The sequence below is a fragment of the Myotis nattereri genome (assembly GCF_964212035.1).
Source record: "Myotis nattereri genome assembly, chromosome: 21".
In the NCBI taxonomy this organism is placed as follows: Eukaryota; Metazoa; Chordata; class Mammalia; order Chiroptera; family Vespertilionidae; genus Myotis; species Myotis nattereri.
This window is the reverse complement of record NC_138097.1, coordinates 6,808,046-6,823,868: the sequence shown is the minus strand read 5'-3', so window position 1 is coordinate 6,823,868 and position 15,823 is coordinate 6,808,046.

The following is a 15,823-nucleotide window of genomic DNA, read 5'->3' as shown; positions in this document are numbered from 1 at the left end:
CTGACTTCTAGAGAAAGTGGAATGCTGGAGAGAGAGAGAGAGAGAGAGAGAGAGAGAGAGAGAGAGAGAGAGAGAGAGAGAGAGAGAAAGAGGGGAGCCACATCAATTGGTTGCCACCAACTCATGCTCTGCACTGGGCTTAGCAATAACCCCCCAACAGAGGTCTGTGCCCTTGACTTGGAATGGAAACAAAGACCATTGGCTCCTTGAGCAAAAGCCCTAACCAGTGGGGGAACTGGCCAGGTCTTGCAGTCTTTCTAAAAACAGAGGCATCCCCTGGAGACCTCTTGGAGGATGATGTTGCTTTTCTAAAGATGATTTCTTCAGACGTATTTTAAATGTCGAAGGCTCCTCATTATCTCAAATATTATTTCTTCTGTTCCATATCTTGCTCCATTACTGTGAACTTTTGCCAGATTTTCTGAATTACTGTGGATGCTTACCATCTATACTGTCTCCCTGTAAATATCTATATTTGTCATTTCCCTCTGGAGAACTATTTTTGTGGTGAATATACTAAAGTACATTACAGATACACTTTTTTAAAATATATATATTTTATTGATTTTTTTACAGCGGAAGGGAGTGAGATAGAGAGCTAGAAACATCAATGAGAGAGAAACATCGATCAGCTGCCTCCTGCACACCCCCTACTGGGGATGTGCCTGCAACCAAGGTACATGCCCTTGACCAGAATCGAACCCAGGACCCTTCAGTCCGCAGGCCGATGCTCTATCCACTGAGCCAAACTGGTCAGGGCCCAGATACACTTTTAAGCAAAAGTGTAAGCCACTGACTTTTTATTTGCATTCAGTTCTGTAAATTTCCCTCTGGTACGGATGTTGCTAAAGAGTCACAAATCTACCCTTCTGAGGGCAGCCTCGGCCTGAAGGCAAACTGTGAGGCTGAGGAGAAGGTCAAGTTCGTCCACATGGGCCTATGGAACAGCCATGACCCCACGCTCTGATCCTGGTCATCCAAAGCAACTATCTTCACATTCCTGGTCAAAGAACATGAATGGGTTGTAGGCTCTATGACAATAGGGGACATGCAGGAGTCAGCCTACCGATGATTCTCTCTCATCATTTATGTTTCTATCTCTCTCTCTCCCTAGACTCTCTGAAATCAATAAAAATACTTTTGAATGTATTTTTAAAATCAATTATATGTAAATCAAAGTTGAAAGAAATGTTTAAAACTTGCCATTTCCCAATTATTTTAATACTTTATTATGAACGTTATTGAAGGTTATTTGTTGTTACTGCATCAGCATGTTGAAAATATAATAACTTTCTACTGAAATGTCTTATCATATCCATGTTCAATGCCATCATTTTGACAGTTTTAAACTAACCACAATGAGAGTATTTATAACAGGGAAATTAACAAGTATTACAAACCCATGCTTTACTTAATGTATTATTCAATGCAAAGACTTATAAAAGAGTGGTGGAGAATGTTAACATTGCAGATAAAATCTGTAAGTATATGGTACATGTGGGTTTAAATAGTACATAGAATAAAAATTGAAAAAAAAAAAAACACCTCAATTTTCCTTCCAGTATTCAAAACCCATAGTTCCATATAGCAAAGAAGTCACTTGAGTTATTGCAGAATGAGTGAAATTCAGATATCTGTCTTAGATTTGGAATTGTCCTCATATTGGTTAAAATAATAAATTTATTTAAATATAGTCAAAAAAATTTTGAGCCAACATTTTAACAAAGGAGATAAATACAGTTTAAATAAATGTATGGAAAATGTTCAACATGAAAAATTCTTAGGGAAATGGAACTAAAACAAAATCCAGTTAATGTTATATGCAATTCCAGGCCTACTATTTAAAAATATTAACCATGGCATGTGCTGGCAGGGTTGAAGAAAATCTGGAATTTTTATACACAGTGTGTGGGTGGGAAGGCAAAGTCAATGACCATTGTAGATCACAGTTCTGCATATGTTAAAATGTGAAACATTCACCTACACTACAACTGTCTGATTAGTAAAAATATAACAATAAAGATGAACTGAACCCAAAGTTTCTAACAGATTTATTTATAATACCCCAAACCTATAAATAACCAATCTTATAGACATATCAATACATAAAGTTGTTATGCATATAATGCAATAATACTTAGGAAAAAAACAAATTCAATATTCACATAAGCATTTGCGTTGAATCTCAAAATAGCTATGTAGCATCAAGAAACCAGTATTTGTTATAGAGTACACACCTCATAGTGCCTATAAAATTATGAAAAATTTGAATGATTCTACTGTAAAGGGAGGAAAATCAGTGATTGCATGTAAGGCTGGGAAATTCATAAACAGAGATTATAAAAGGGCAGGAGGAAAATGTAGAGTGTGGGAAGTGCAGGTTTAGAGTTGTGAAATATGATAAGTAATAAATAATAACACAGGAATAAAATCAGCTCCCAGAAGTGTGCCTCAGTTGGGGGGGGGGGTGTCTTCCAGTACACTGAAATGTCCTGGTTCAATTCCAGGTCAGTGCACAGTCCCACCTGGGTCTCCAGTAGAGGGTGTGCAGGAGGGAGCGATGGACGTTTCTCTCTCTCCCTCTGCCTTCCTCTCTTCCTAAAAAATATAAATAAAAGTATTTAAAAATATGTTTTAAAAGAGCAAACTCGGAGAAACCAAGATGGCGGCATAGGTTAACACCGGAGTTTGCTGCCTCGAACAACCACTTCAAAAATGCAACAAAAAGAAGGAACAGACATCATCCAGAACCACAGGAAGGCTGGCTGAGTGGAAGCTCTACAACTAGGAGGAAAAAGAAAAGCATACCGAGACTCAGAGGAGGCGCAGTGCTGAAGTAAAATACTAAGGTGCGGAGTGCATGCAGAGTAGGCTGGTGGCTGAGGGCGCGGTTGCCTGTTTCAATCAGGAGGGAGTCTCAGACTCTGGGCTCCAGATCCAGGCGAGTCTCTAGTGACCCATTACTCAAACGGGACTGTCTGGCTTCGGTCGGAACTCGAAGGCAGCTTTCTCTCCGAGGTTTGCAGTGGTTGCTGGGACTCTGAGAGGCAGAGCCCCTTGGGATGGGACTGAGAGCAGCCATAACTGCTCGCTTCGCCCGCCCTTTAGATCCCCTGGGACCTGCCCTGCCCAAACCCTGCACAGAGGCATTTGCAGGATAGCCTCAGGCAAAGGCTAGATTAGCACCACCCTAGAGATCCAGCACAGAAGTTCTCCCACTGCAGACACAGCTGATTCTCATAGCCAGTTGGCCTGGAGGTCAAATCCCCCCTAGTATTATCTACAACAATCAAGGCTTAACTACAACAAGATTGCGCACAAAGACCACAAGGGGGTGCACCAAGAAAGCATAAAAAATGCCGAGACAAAGAAACATGACAGAAATGGAGGCTATAGAGCTCAAAACCACACTTTTAAGGTATTTCAATAATTTTCTGGAAACTGCAGATAAACTTGATGAGATCTACAAGAAATCTAATGAGACCCTCGATGTTGTGATAAAGAACCAACTAGAAATTAAGCATACACTGACTGAAATAAAGAATATTATACAGACACCCAACAGCGGACCAGAGGAGTGCAAGAGTCAAGTCAAAGATTTGAAATGCGAAGAAGCAAAAAACACCCAACCGGAAAAGCAAAATGAAAAAAGAATCCGAAAATACGAAGATAGTGTAAGGAGCCTCTGGGACAGCTTCAAGCATACCAACATCCAAATTATAGGGGTGCCAGAAGAGAGAGAGCAAGATATTGAAAACCTATTTGAAGAAATCATGATAGAAAACTTCCCCTACCTGCTGAAAGAAATAGACTTACAGGTCCAGGAAGCGCAGAGAACCCCAAACAAAAGGAATCCAAAGAGGACCACACCAACACACATCATAACTAAAATGCCAAGAGCAAAGACAAAGAGAGAATCTTAAAAGCAGCAAGAGAAAGAAACTCAGTTACCTACAAGGGAATACCCATACAACTGTCAGCTGATTTCTCAACAGAAACTATGCAGGCCAGAAGGGAGTGGCAAGAAATATTCAAAGTGATGAATACCAAGAACCTACAACCAAGATTACTTTATCCAGCAAAGCTATCATTCAGAATTTGAAGGTCAGATAAAGAGCTTCACAGATAAGGAAAAGCTAAAGGAGTTCATCACCACCAATCCAGGATTATATGAAATGCTGAAAGGTATCCTTTAAGAAGAGGAAGAAGAAAAAGGTAAAGATAAAAATTATGAACAACAAATATGCATCTATCAACAAGTGAATCTAAGAATCAAGTGAATAAATAATCTGATGAACAGAATGAACTGTTGATTATAATAGAATCAGGGACATAGAAAGGGAATGGACTGACTATTCTTGGTGGGAAAAGGGGTGTGGGGGAGGCGGGAAGAGACTGGACAAATATCGTGCACCTATGGATGAGGACAGTGGGTGAGGAGTGAGGGCGGAGGGTGGGGCGGGAACTGGGAGGAGGGGAGTTATGGGGGGAAAAAAGAGGAACAAATGTAATAATCTGAACAATAAAGATTTAATTAAAAAAATAAAAGAGCAAACTCTGTGGTTTGTGTACTCACAACTGTAAGTCTACTTTTGCCACACTTTGTTTATGAGTGACACGATACATTATTTCATATGTGATGGTTTCACAGCTTTATTTCTATGTCAAGGCTCAACAATAGTACACATTAGAAAAGTGCACTTCCTTGGATGTCTGTTCTCATTTCCTGGGAGAAACAGCTTTGTCTCAGTGACAGCAAATATTGACAAGCAGTGAAGGTGATTGCCATCCTAATCAGCAGAAATGCTGACTGGCTACAAAAGTCACATCCTGGGACTGATTACAGGATTATCCTTCCTCCAGCCTGAGTTCTTACATATTGAGAAATGACCTTGAGGTGAACACCATAGAGAGACAGGGGAATCCACAAAACCATAATGCATCTTCCCTGACAATGACTTCAGCTACAGGAAAAACTTTTGGAGGGGCTGAGAATGTCTGTACACAAAGTTCACACAAGTCACAGGCTCAGGAACATCACTGCATTTATGTCAGAAGAGACACTTGCCATTTAATTTACTGCAGTGTCTCCCATCCCTATGAATACAGTAGTTTAACCTCATAGTCTTACAACAAATGTCACAAGACTATGAAATTTCATATTTCATGGCATGTGGCTCCTTTGCAGTATGTGGAGAGGAGCTCCCCTCCACATTGCTGAGGCTTATATCACACATACTATGAACAGAGACCGTAATTCGGATTGTTCACGAAGGACAGCAAAGGTCTCCTCTTCTGGGTGACCATTGACCTCACCAATAACCAAGGTACTGTGATGCAAATTACAACCATGAAGTCATGCCATCTTTCCTTCAAGGCCTTTGACAGCAATGCAAAATAAGCTGTATATTGCACCCTGTGCCCAACGCAGGAAGCAACACCAGGCTGGTGAACAGGAGATGAGATGTAAAGGCGAATCATGGGTCAACAGGCCAACAGAGGCCAAAGGGCTGGCCTGTGAAGGACCAGGGGCAGGAGCAACAAACTGGGGTGAACCTGGTCTGCAGTCAGAACCCTCTCCTCCCCAAGGCAGTTCACAAAGCAGCTCCTGCATTTCTGAACAAGAAATTGAGAGACAGGTTTTGACCAAAAAATAAGAAATTTAAAACTTTGTGAATTGATGTGGGATGTCCTAAAGAGGATCAAGATATCATATGTATGTACATGTTAATGAATTAGGTTCATTACAAATATAAAATATATGAAATCAGAAAAGAGCTCTTTGCTCAGAAATTCACTTAGCAAGTGTGTGCTGTCTACCTGGGTCTCAGGGGTGGGGCCTTCAAAGGTCACCTTTCAGGTGCTGAGTGGGGCTGAGAGACAGACTGGTGAACAAGAACCAAGCCAACACTTTATTTCAGAAGATAGGAAGAGCCATGAAGAAAACAGACTGAGCTTATATGACTAGGGAGCCACAGGGACACAAGGGATTTCTACTGGTGCCCTGACCAATGACCTTAAACGCAGTGGTTCACAGGACAAAGTGTGGGATCCAAGGTGCTGTGGGTCAGAAACCTGAGGCGGTTCATTGGGTTGCCCTCCTCCCAGGAGGCCTCGGGGGGCCTGCCCATGGGGAGGTGGCAGAATCCATTCTTATGGGATAGTTCCCTTCTGTGTCCCTGCCAATGTCACTCCCAGCTTCCTGGGGGCTCCCAAAAATGTTGGCCTTTGACCCCTTCCTCCAGCCTCAAAGCCAGCAACTCAAGTGGAGTCCCTCCCTGGCTTCTCTGACCCACCCTCCCACCCAGTTTTCACTTTCAAGAACACCTGGTCACTGAGGGCCAGGACCTCAGGGTGAGCCACACCTCCTGTGCTTTCTGTAGAGGCCTGAGGTGTGTTGGTGTTAATGTTTATTCACTAATTTTAAACAACAAAAGAAAACTGGAGAGGTTGGCCCACATGGCTGACCTGGCAGGGTTCCTAGGTTACGTCTATGACCTGTCTTACCTTTTTTTTTATTGTTTTATTGCTTAAAGTATTACAAAGAGTATTATATATGTATCCTTTTTTTCCCCGCCGTTAACAATCCCCTGGCCTCCCCTACCCCCCAGTGTCTTATGTCCATTGGTTATGCTTATATGCATGCATACAAGTCCTTCAGTTGATCTCTTACCCCCCAACCCCGGTTGATCTCTTACCGCCCCCCCCACCCCACCCCCGTGCCTCAACCCTCCCCAGCTTTCCCGCTGTAGTTTGACAGTCTGTTCGTGGCAGCTCTGCCTCTGTATCTATTTTTGTTCATAAGTTTATAATGGTCTTTATTATCCATGAGTGAGTGAGATCATCTGGTGTTTTTCCTTCATTGACTAGCTTATTTCACTTAGCATAATGCTCTCCAGTTCCATCCATGCCGTTGCAAATGGGAAGAGTTCCTTCTTTTTTACAGCAGCATAGTATTCTATTGTGTAGATGTACCACTGTTTTCTAATCCATTCATCTACTGATGGGCACTTAGGCTGTTTCCAGATCTTAGCTATGGTGAATTGTGTTGCTATGAACATTGGGTGCATATATTCTTTCTGATTGGTGTTTCTGGTTTCTTGGGATATATTCCTAGAAGTGGGATCACAGGGTCAAATGGGAGTTCCATTTTTAGTTTTTTGAGGAAACTCCATACTGTCTTCCATAGTGGCTGCACCAGTCTGCATTCCCACCAGCCGTGCACGAGTGTTCTTTTTCTCCACATCCTCTCCAGCACTTGTCGTTTGTGGATTTGTTGATGGTAGCCATTCAGACAGGTGTGAGATGGTACCTCGTTGTTTTGATTTGCAGCTCTCAGATAATTAGTGACTTTGAGCAAGTTTTCATATGACTCTTGGCTTTCTGAATGTCCTCTTTTGAAAGGTGTCTATTTAGGTCCTTTGACCATTTTTTGATTGGATTGTATATCTTCCTTTTGTTAAGTTGTATGAGTTCCCTATAAATTTTGGAGATGAGGCCCTTATCAGATATAACATTGGAATGAGTGAAATTCAAACATATGTCTTAGATGCTACACAGTCCTCTTTCAAATTAAAATAATGGATTTATTTAAACAATTTGAAAGAGATTACAAGCTGACTTTTTAAACAAAGAAGATAAAGACAGTGTAAATAATGTGTGAAAAACTGTTCACCATAAAAAATTCTTAGGTAAATAGAATTAAAACAAAAGTGAATTAACACTAGACTCAATTCTGGGTGCCCTTTAAAAAGATTAACCATTGCATGTGCTGGTAGAGTTGCATAAAACTGGATTTATTTTATACTGTGGTTTTGTGGAAGGCAAAAACAATGACTATTTTGGGTCACATTTCTGCATATCTTAATGTGTTTTACATTTACCCACACAAGAACAGTTTGATTAAGTAAAACATATACATAAATAGAGATAACTGAACACAAATATTCCCAGAAGGCTTACTTATAATACTTCAAACCTGAAAATAACCATAATCATAGACAGACCAATAGGCAAAGTCAAATTTCTCTCTGGCAATGATTTTTCTGAAGGGGCTGCCCATCAGCCCTTCTGAAGGCAGCCTGGGGCAGGAGGCAAACTGTGAGGCCTCCTGAGAAGAAGGCCAAGTCCTGCCACAGCGCCCACATTGTCAGCCAGGACCCCCCTTTCTAATGTCAGTTTCCAAATCAGCCACAGTGACCTCCCTTCATCTCCCAAATGGGGGAGGAGGGCATGTTCCCAACAGGCCTTCCAACTGGACTCTGCCACCCCTTCCCGGATTGTCTCAGGGAGGCCTCCACTCACCACCACTGGCTTCACCTTGTGCCTGAGCTCCTGTCGCCTGTCACAGCTGTCCTGTTCACTGTCTGTGGGCTGTCCTCCACTAGGACTCCAGCTCCTAAGGGAAGGGGACTCTGTATCTCCGGAGTCTGGGACAGTTGGGTCAATAGTGTCCATGCCCCTGGTCCTTACAGGTCTCAGCTGTGCCTGCCCTTGGCTGCTGCCTCTACATCCAGATTCCAATTCTCATTCCTAGAGCCTTCCCTCAGCCCACCTTCTCAAGGACCCTGCCCCTCTCCAGCCCTGTCCCAGACCCCAACCTCTCTGCTCCTTCACCCACACACCCCAGCAGCACACTATGCCCAGAGTTCAGGGTTCATCAACTCACATCAGGAGCATGTCTCACCTTCAGTGGGAACATCCCAGGCACAGCCAGGAGAGTGTAGAGGGGTGGGCTGTACAAGCAGGAAGCAGTCTCAGTGCAGCAGGGTGGATGCTTACCCATGAAGGAAAGATCAGGGACACTTTCTCTCTCTAGATGGATAAATATCTGGAACCTCCTTTGGTGGCTAAACTTCAAGACACTGGTAACCCAGGACAGGACCACCTGCCTCCTGCAACCCCTCCTGCTGGGCAGATAGGGAATCAGCCTCTGCAGAGACAGATCCCCTCCCTCCCTGTGCAGGTCAATGGCTGGAGCACTTCATTACAGTGGACTAGGTTGTCCCTGACTGGATTACAAGGTTTCTTGGAACACATGCTGACTCCCAGGTCATGGCCCCCAGGAACTCCTGCAGCAGAGCTTGCTCCCTTTCCCACTCACCATGGCCCCAAAGAACAGAGCAGCCACCATCCTGGACTAGGACTAGGGAGGGCCTCAGAGCCACACACATGACCCAACACCAATTCTCCCTGGCAGCTTCCCTGGGTCCTTTCCTGCTCACAGCCTTGATATCTTAGAGGAATCTGGACACTTCAGCCCCCTGAATCTGAAATAGGTCAGTCTCAACAGCCAGGTGGAAGGTGCAGAGACCACAATGGCATGTTCACCCTTTGGAAAAAAAAAAAAAAAAAAAAAAAAACACAACAAAAAAACTAGGGTTCTCCCTCACCACCTTCTGTACAAATACATAAAAGCTAAATATTCCAAGTGTTAATGAGAGATGACACTGGTGACCTGCCAGCCCTGGTCCAGAGCAATTCCACTTGGAATAGTATTCAGGGAAGGTAATAGTACAAACAACAATTGAAGGAGGGTCTTACAAGAACAGTCCATGGTTCATGTAAGTAAAGACCATAACCTGGCATGGGAAGTCACCCAGGAACTTTATCTAGAGGAAGGGTGCAGAGGTGGAAGCCATGGATCTAGATATAGTCAGCCTCCCAGGGAGAGAAACAGCAAGTGGGATCCATTAAGCTGTCTGTAAGATGCCTGGCTCCCAGACACATCTGCACTTTCTGAGGAAAATAGTGTTAAAGAAGTTTGTGGAGTGTATTCCTCAGGGCTCTCCACACAGCTCAGCACTGGCATCCATAGCACATTTGACATGAGAGTGAGGACAATTTGCAGAGCCCATGGTGTGACTGTAGGAGAAAGAAAACAACAGCTGGGTCCCAAAATATTACTCTGGCCTTGGTTGGTCAGAGATCCTTGTATGGAGACCAATGGGGTTGGCTGGGAACCTGGAGTTTTTATCAGTCTGATTCCCCATAAAGCAGGGTGCACCAGTCCCTCTTCCAATAGTCACTGAGGGCACTTTGGGACTATTCAGACCCATAAGTTTGGACTCTGACTTTGTTTCCTCTGTTAAGCTCAAAATGCAGGGTGTGGCAGGAGTATCTCCTGTCCTCAGCCTACTGGGAGGGGCTGGCTCTTCTGGGGAGAAATGGCAGCTTAGGTTTGGAAGGTAATAATGTCACACTTCTAGCAACATTTTCCAAGAAATCAGAAAAAACAAACAGAAAGGATATATGCTCCCCTATGTTCATAGCACAATTTACAATAGCTACGATTTGGAAACAGGCTAAATGCCCATGAGCAGAAGAGTGGATTGGTACATCTACACAGTGGAACACTATGCTGCTGTAAAAAAGAAGGAAGTCTTACCATTTGCAACAGCATGAATGGACCTAGAGAGCATTATGCTAAGGGAAACAAGGTCGTCAGAGAAAGATAAATATCACATGATCTCCCTCATTTGTGAAATATAATGAACAACATAAATTGATGAACAAAGCCTTGACTTGTTTGGCTCAGTGGATAGAGCGTCAGCCTGCGGACTCAAGGGTCCCAGGTTCGAGTCCGGTCGGGGGCATGTACCTTGGTTGCGGGCACATCCCCAGTGGGGAGTGTGCAGGAGGCAGCTGATCAATCTTTCTCTCTCATTGATGTTTCTGACTCTCTATCCCTCCGCCTTCCTCTCTGTAAGAAATCAATAAAATATATTTTAAAAATAAATAAGTAAATAAATAAAAAATAAATTGATGAACAAAAACAGAGCCAGCATCACAGGAGCATTGAACAGACCATCCAAACTAAGAGGGAAGGCAGGGGAGGCGAAGGGGTAAAAGGTCAACCGAAGGACTTGTATGCTTGCATATGAGCATGATCAGTGGACACAGATAGCAAGGAGGTGAGGGCATGTGCTGAGGGGTAGAAGCATCTGGGGAGAGGTCAATGGGGGGAACAGGAGACATGTAATAATTTAAAAAATAAAGAATTTAAATAATAAAAAAAAGAATGTCCCAATGCAGGCCTCTTGGCCATGTCTCCCTGCCCTGCTTTCCACCTCAGCCTCTCCTCAGGCACCTCAAGTCTGTGCCTCTCTCCCTGCTCCAAAGCCCCAAGTGAGTGTTTGCAATAGAAAAGTCCTGCGTTCTGGGTTAAGAGCATAAAAACAAAGACAAAACCAAACCAAAACAATGAAACTGCTCTTTCATCTCTCCCCAGCACCGCGCTGCTTGGGGAGCTCTTCATGGGGCAGCCTTTGGGGCTTTTGCCTTTGGTCCAATTTCCCTGGCAGCCAGCTGCCCTGTGGCTTTCCTTTACACAGTTGGATGTTACCCACGTCTTGAAGGGACGCAGCTTTGGAGCAAAATAGCCTGCTCCTCCCCCTCTTGGCCCACTGGCTGGCTGTCCCTCTCAAGCTCACTTCCCAGTTCTTGCCATTGTCCAAGTGTCCTCTGCCCTTCCTTGTTGTAAACTGTCTGCTCAGCTGCATCTAATGTGTTAATACCAGGCGGATGTTCTGCAATTTAGTTGTATTTCCAGTCTGGCTCAGGACAACATCCACAATACATCTGCCTATTTAGCCACAATTTATTTTATTTTTACCACTTTCTGATCCTTGCTGTTAAAACCAGCCAGAGTGACCCCCCTACAGCTCACAAATGCACAGGGCAGGCTCCCTGCAGGCTCCCACCTGGGGCCTGCCATCCCTTCCCAGACTTCTTCAGTGAAGACCCCACTGACCAATGCTGGTTTGACCTCCCCGCCACAGCTGCTGTCACCTGTCACAGGTATCTGGTCCATTGTGTACTGTTCTCCACTAGATGCCAGTTCCCAAGGATAGGGGACTCTGTATTTGGGGCGTCTGAAACAGCTGGGCTCAACAGTATCCACAGCCTCAGTCTTTATATGTGTCCCTTATGCCCACCCATGGCTGCTGAGCCTCCATCCAGCCTGATTCAAGTTCTCACACTACAGCCTTCCCTCAGCTCCCCACTCAAGGAACCTGACCCATGAGCTGACAGAAACATATTCATAAGCAGCCAACCTCTCTGCCCCTCAAACACACCCCAGCAGCACAGTATTCCCCAGAATCCAGGAACTATCACCTCATTTCAGGTCGTGTATGCACAGGAAAACTTAGGGGGGTCGGAGACACACCAACCACAACTCATCCTCTGAATGTGGAATTATTTGGAGACCAAGCCTCTCCTTCTGGAAACACCTGTATTGCAGAATGTTCTCACCATTGAATATACACACCACCATATACTGGAGAACCCATGCTGCTGGGAAAGGGGGTGGGAGAGAGGCATGCTTTAGTTTTAATAAAATTAAAGTGCCAAATAATCCCTAAAATGATAAAAAGAGACTTAAACATCAGTGGCCTACAGGGGTGTGAGTGGGTTGGCTGGAGGCAGGATTTTCTAAAGGTGAACTGATTTGGGGGCCCAAAACATCAAGGGGCTTCTCCCAGATACAGGAGGTTCAGCCCTAACCGGTTTGGCTCAGCGGATAGAGCATCGACCTGTGGACTGAAGGGTCCCAGGTTCGATTCCGGTCAAGGACATGTAACTTGGTTGCGGTCACATCCCCAGTGGGGAGTGTGCAGGAGGCAGCTGATCGATGTTTCTCTCATTGATGTTTCTGACTCTCTATCCCTCTCCCTTCCTCTCTGTAAAAAATCAATAAAAACATTTTCTTTTTAAAACAGAAGTAGGTTCATTTGCAGCAGGCAGGTGCCTGGGGGGTAGGGAAGAGCAGGCTGGAGAGACCTGGCCAGCACATCTCAGGCAGACACAGAACCCAAATCCCTCCCAGGGCCTTGCCTGGGCCTCCTCTCTGCCAAACACTGGGAACGGCACAGTGAGCCCAGCTACAGTGGGAACATCCCAGGAAAAGGCAGGAAAGAGTGAGAAAAGGTGGGCTGTGCAGGCAGAGGCCCCATCTCAGAGCACCAGGGTGAATGTTTAGATTTTTTTGGTAATCCTCATTTGGTAATCCTCAAAATATCCTGAAGATATTTTGAGAGAGAGTGCAAGTGAAAGGGGAGAGGAAGAGAGAGATTGAGAGTGATACCAATGTGAGAAAGAAGAAAAATTGGATGCCTCCTACATCCCCATATGGGCTGGGATCAAACCTACAAATTAGAACCACAAAGTCCTGCAGCCTTTCTTTCAAGGCCGTGGGCAGCAATGCACTATAAGCCAATATTGGTCAAAGAGTAATTTTCTGGCATTATGCTGTCCCTGCTAAAGCACAAAAATGTTGGGATTCACACAGTATCTGTTAACTCTACGATGTTAGATCATAATTGTTCTTGACAATCATCCCTGGAATTGAATATAACCAGGACAATTAAAGGTACAAAAGAAAAAACACCTTTACTAAAAGATCACAAACCAGACAGAGCACAGCAAGCGGTTTGCAGGTTGGTGAATTAGAACCTGAAACAATTCATCACAGCATAATGTGAGAACCACATGTCCCTGACAGAGGCAGCACTTCTTAGCTGAGGATGGGTGCCCTGGATGAACCCTGGGTCAGGTGCATTACCTCCTCAGAGAGAAAGGAATGAAGATCATGTCAGGAGCTGGAATAATCATAATGTTCTCAAGCACAAGTGAGAACACAGAATACATGTCCCCTGAGCACACAGGGGTTGGGACTGATACACAGTCTTCAGGTGAGCCAGGTGGTAGAGGTGAAATCTCTTCAGCCACAAATCAATCGGGTGTTAGATCCGGGCATGTTACCAAGTGCAATGCACCTCCTTCAAGCCTCAGTTGTATTGGAAACTTGTGAGGAATCTAGCAGAGTGTGCGTGCCATTAAAAGGGTTTCAATTCAGCCCTAACCAGTTTGGTTCAGTGGATAGAGCATCAGCCTGCATACTCAAGGGTCCCAGGTTCGATTCCGGTCAAGGGCATGTACCTTGGTTGCGGGCACATCCCCAGTAGGAGGTGTGCAGGAGGCAGCTGATCGATGTTTCTAACTCTCTATCCCTCTCCCTTCCTCTCTGTAAAAAATCAATAAAATACATTTTTTAAAAAAAAGGAGTGGGGGATTTCAATTCAGGAAAATAGGTTCCAAAGAGACACCTTCAGTGTTACTATTCTAAGTGAATAAAACAAAACATTTCCTGCACATTTAACACTTCTCTCCACTGTGAACTCTCAGATGTTTAATAAGACTAGATTTTTGGCAAAAAGACTTCCCACATTCATTACACTTAAATGGCTTCTCTCCAGTGTGAACTCTCTGGTGTTTAATGAGTGTACTTCTTGCACTGAAGGACTTCCCACATTCAGTACATTCATATGGCTTCTCTCCAGTGTGAACTTTCAGATGCATAATAAGGTTAGATTTCCGGCTAAAAGACTTCCCACATTCAGTACACTCATATGGCTTCTCTCCAGTGTGAACTTTCAGGTGCATAATGAGGTTAGATTTTCGGCTAAAAGACTTCCCACATTCAGTACACTCATATGGCTTCTCTCCACTGTGAACTTTCAGGTGTTCAATAAGATTTGATTTTTGGCTAAAAGACTTCCCACATTCACTACACTCATATGGCTTCTCTCCAGTGTGAACTCTGTGGTGCCTTGTGAGGTGAGCTCTCAGACGAAAGGAAACCCCACATTCCGGACACTCATACAGCTGTTCTCCAGTGTGAACTCTCTTATGTTGAATGAGGTTAAAGATTCGTCTAAACACTTCCCTACATTTGTCACACTCAAAAATTACTTCTCCAGAAAATGCACCCTGACATTTAACATCTTTCAGGTTGTGGCTGGCAGCGTTTTCACAGTCACCCCACTGGTGATGACTTTTTCCATCAAGAAATTCCTGTGAAATCTCACTGCCACAGTGTAGCTCCTCAGTCTTGAGAGTGGCCTGGTGCTGGGGAAGCTCTGAGTTGGACTGCAAGTCTTCCCCAACCTCCCTCCTGGTTGAAGTCACCAAAGATAAGGAGAAGCTGCACCTGTTCATAAAGGAGGCCCTGTCCATAGCTTGTTTCCAGGGCCCCTGTCCACATTCATTCCTCTGTTGCTGGTGAGGGTTTGCACTGAAACAGAAGTCTCCAACACATACATCAGTACAGAAGGCTTTCTGCTCAAAGTATGCTGCATGTGACCCAGTCAGGTGCAAAATATGTTGTAACACAGAGAAACACCGCTTACACAGAAAGGTCTTCTGGGTGACTGCAGTTGTCTTAGAAGCCCTGACCTGTGACTCTCCTTGTATGTATACACTCTGATCAGAACTGGCCTCCTCATCTTCCATTTTATGCCAACAACCTGAAAAGTGAGAAATGGTGAGGAAATGAATGTTGATTGTGTGACGGGGGAAGTCCCACTGCAAAAGTGTGTTATGCATCACACATTGGTTCCATGCAATTCTCTGAAAATAAGAGATGTGCAGGAAGGATTAATAAGAGGCTCTTGTAACTTTCTGGGCTAATGATGATCACAAAATAGGGAGGCCTCAGGCGAAATATGACACAAACATGGCAAGCACCACATGGATTAGAATATGGATCTCCAGGTAATCCTTCAACTAACAGCATTCAGCATGGCTTGTCTGCTGGGGACTGGGGCGAGCTGTGCAAGAGGTTGGTTCCCTCTTATTTCAAGTAAAATTCAATAAAGGAGTAGCTGGTGTTGAGGACTACTTAGCACATATGTGCACCTCATAACACATGTGTAAGTCAATGTTGCAGAATACTGCAGAGGCAGAAATGCAAAGGAACAGGTGATACAGAAGTGAGCAGTCAGCACTGGGCAAGACCAACATCATTTGCTATAATACTCAG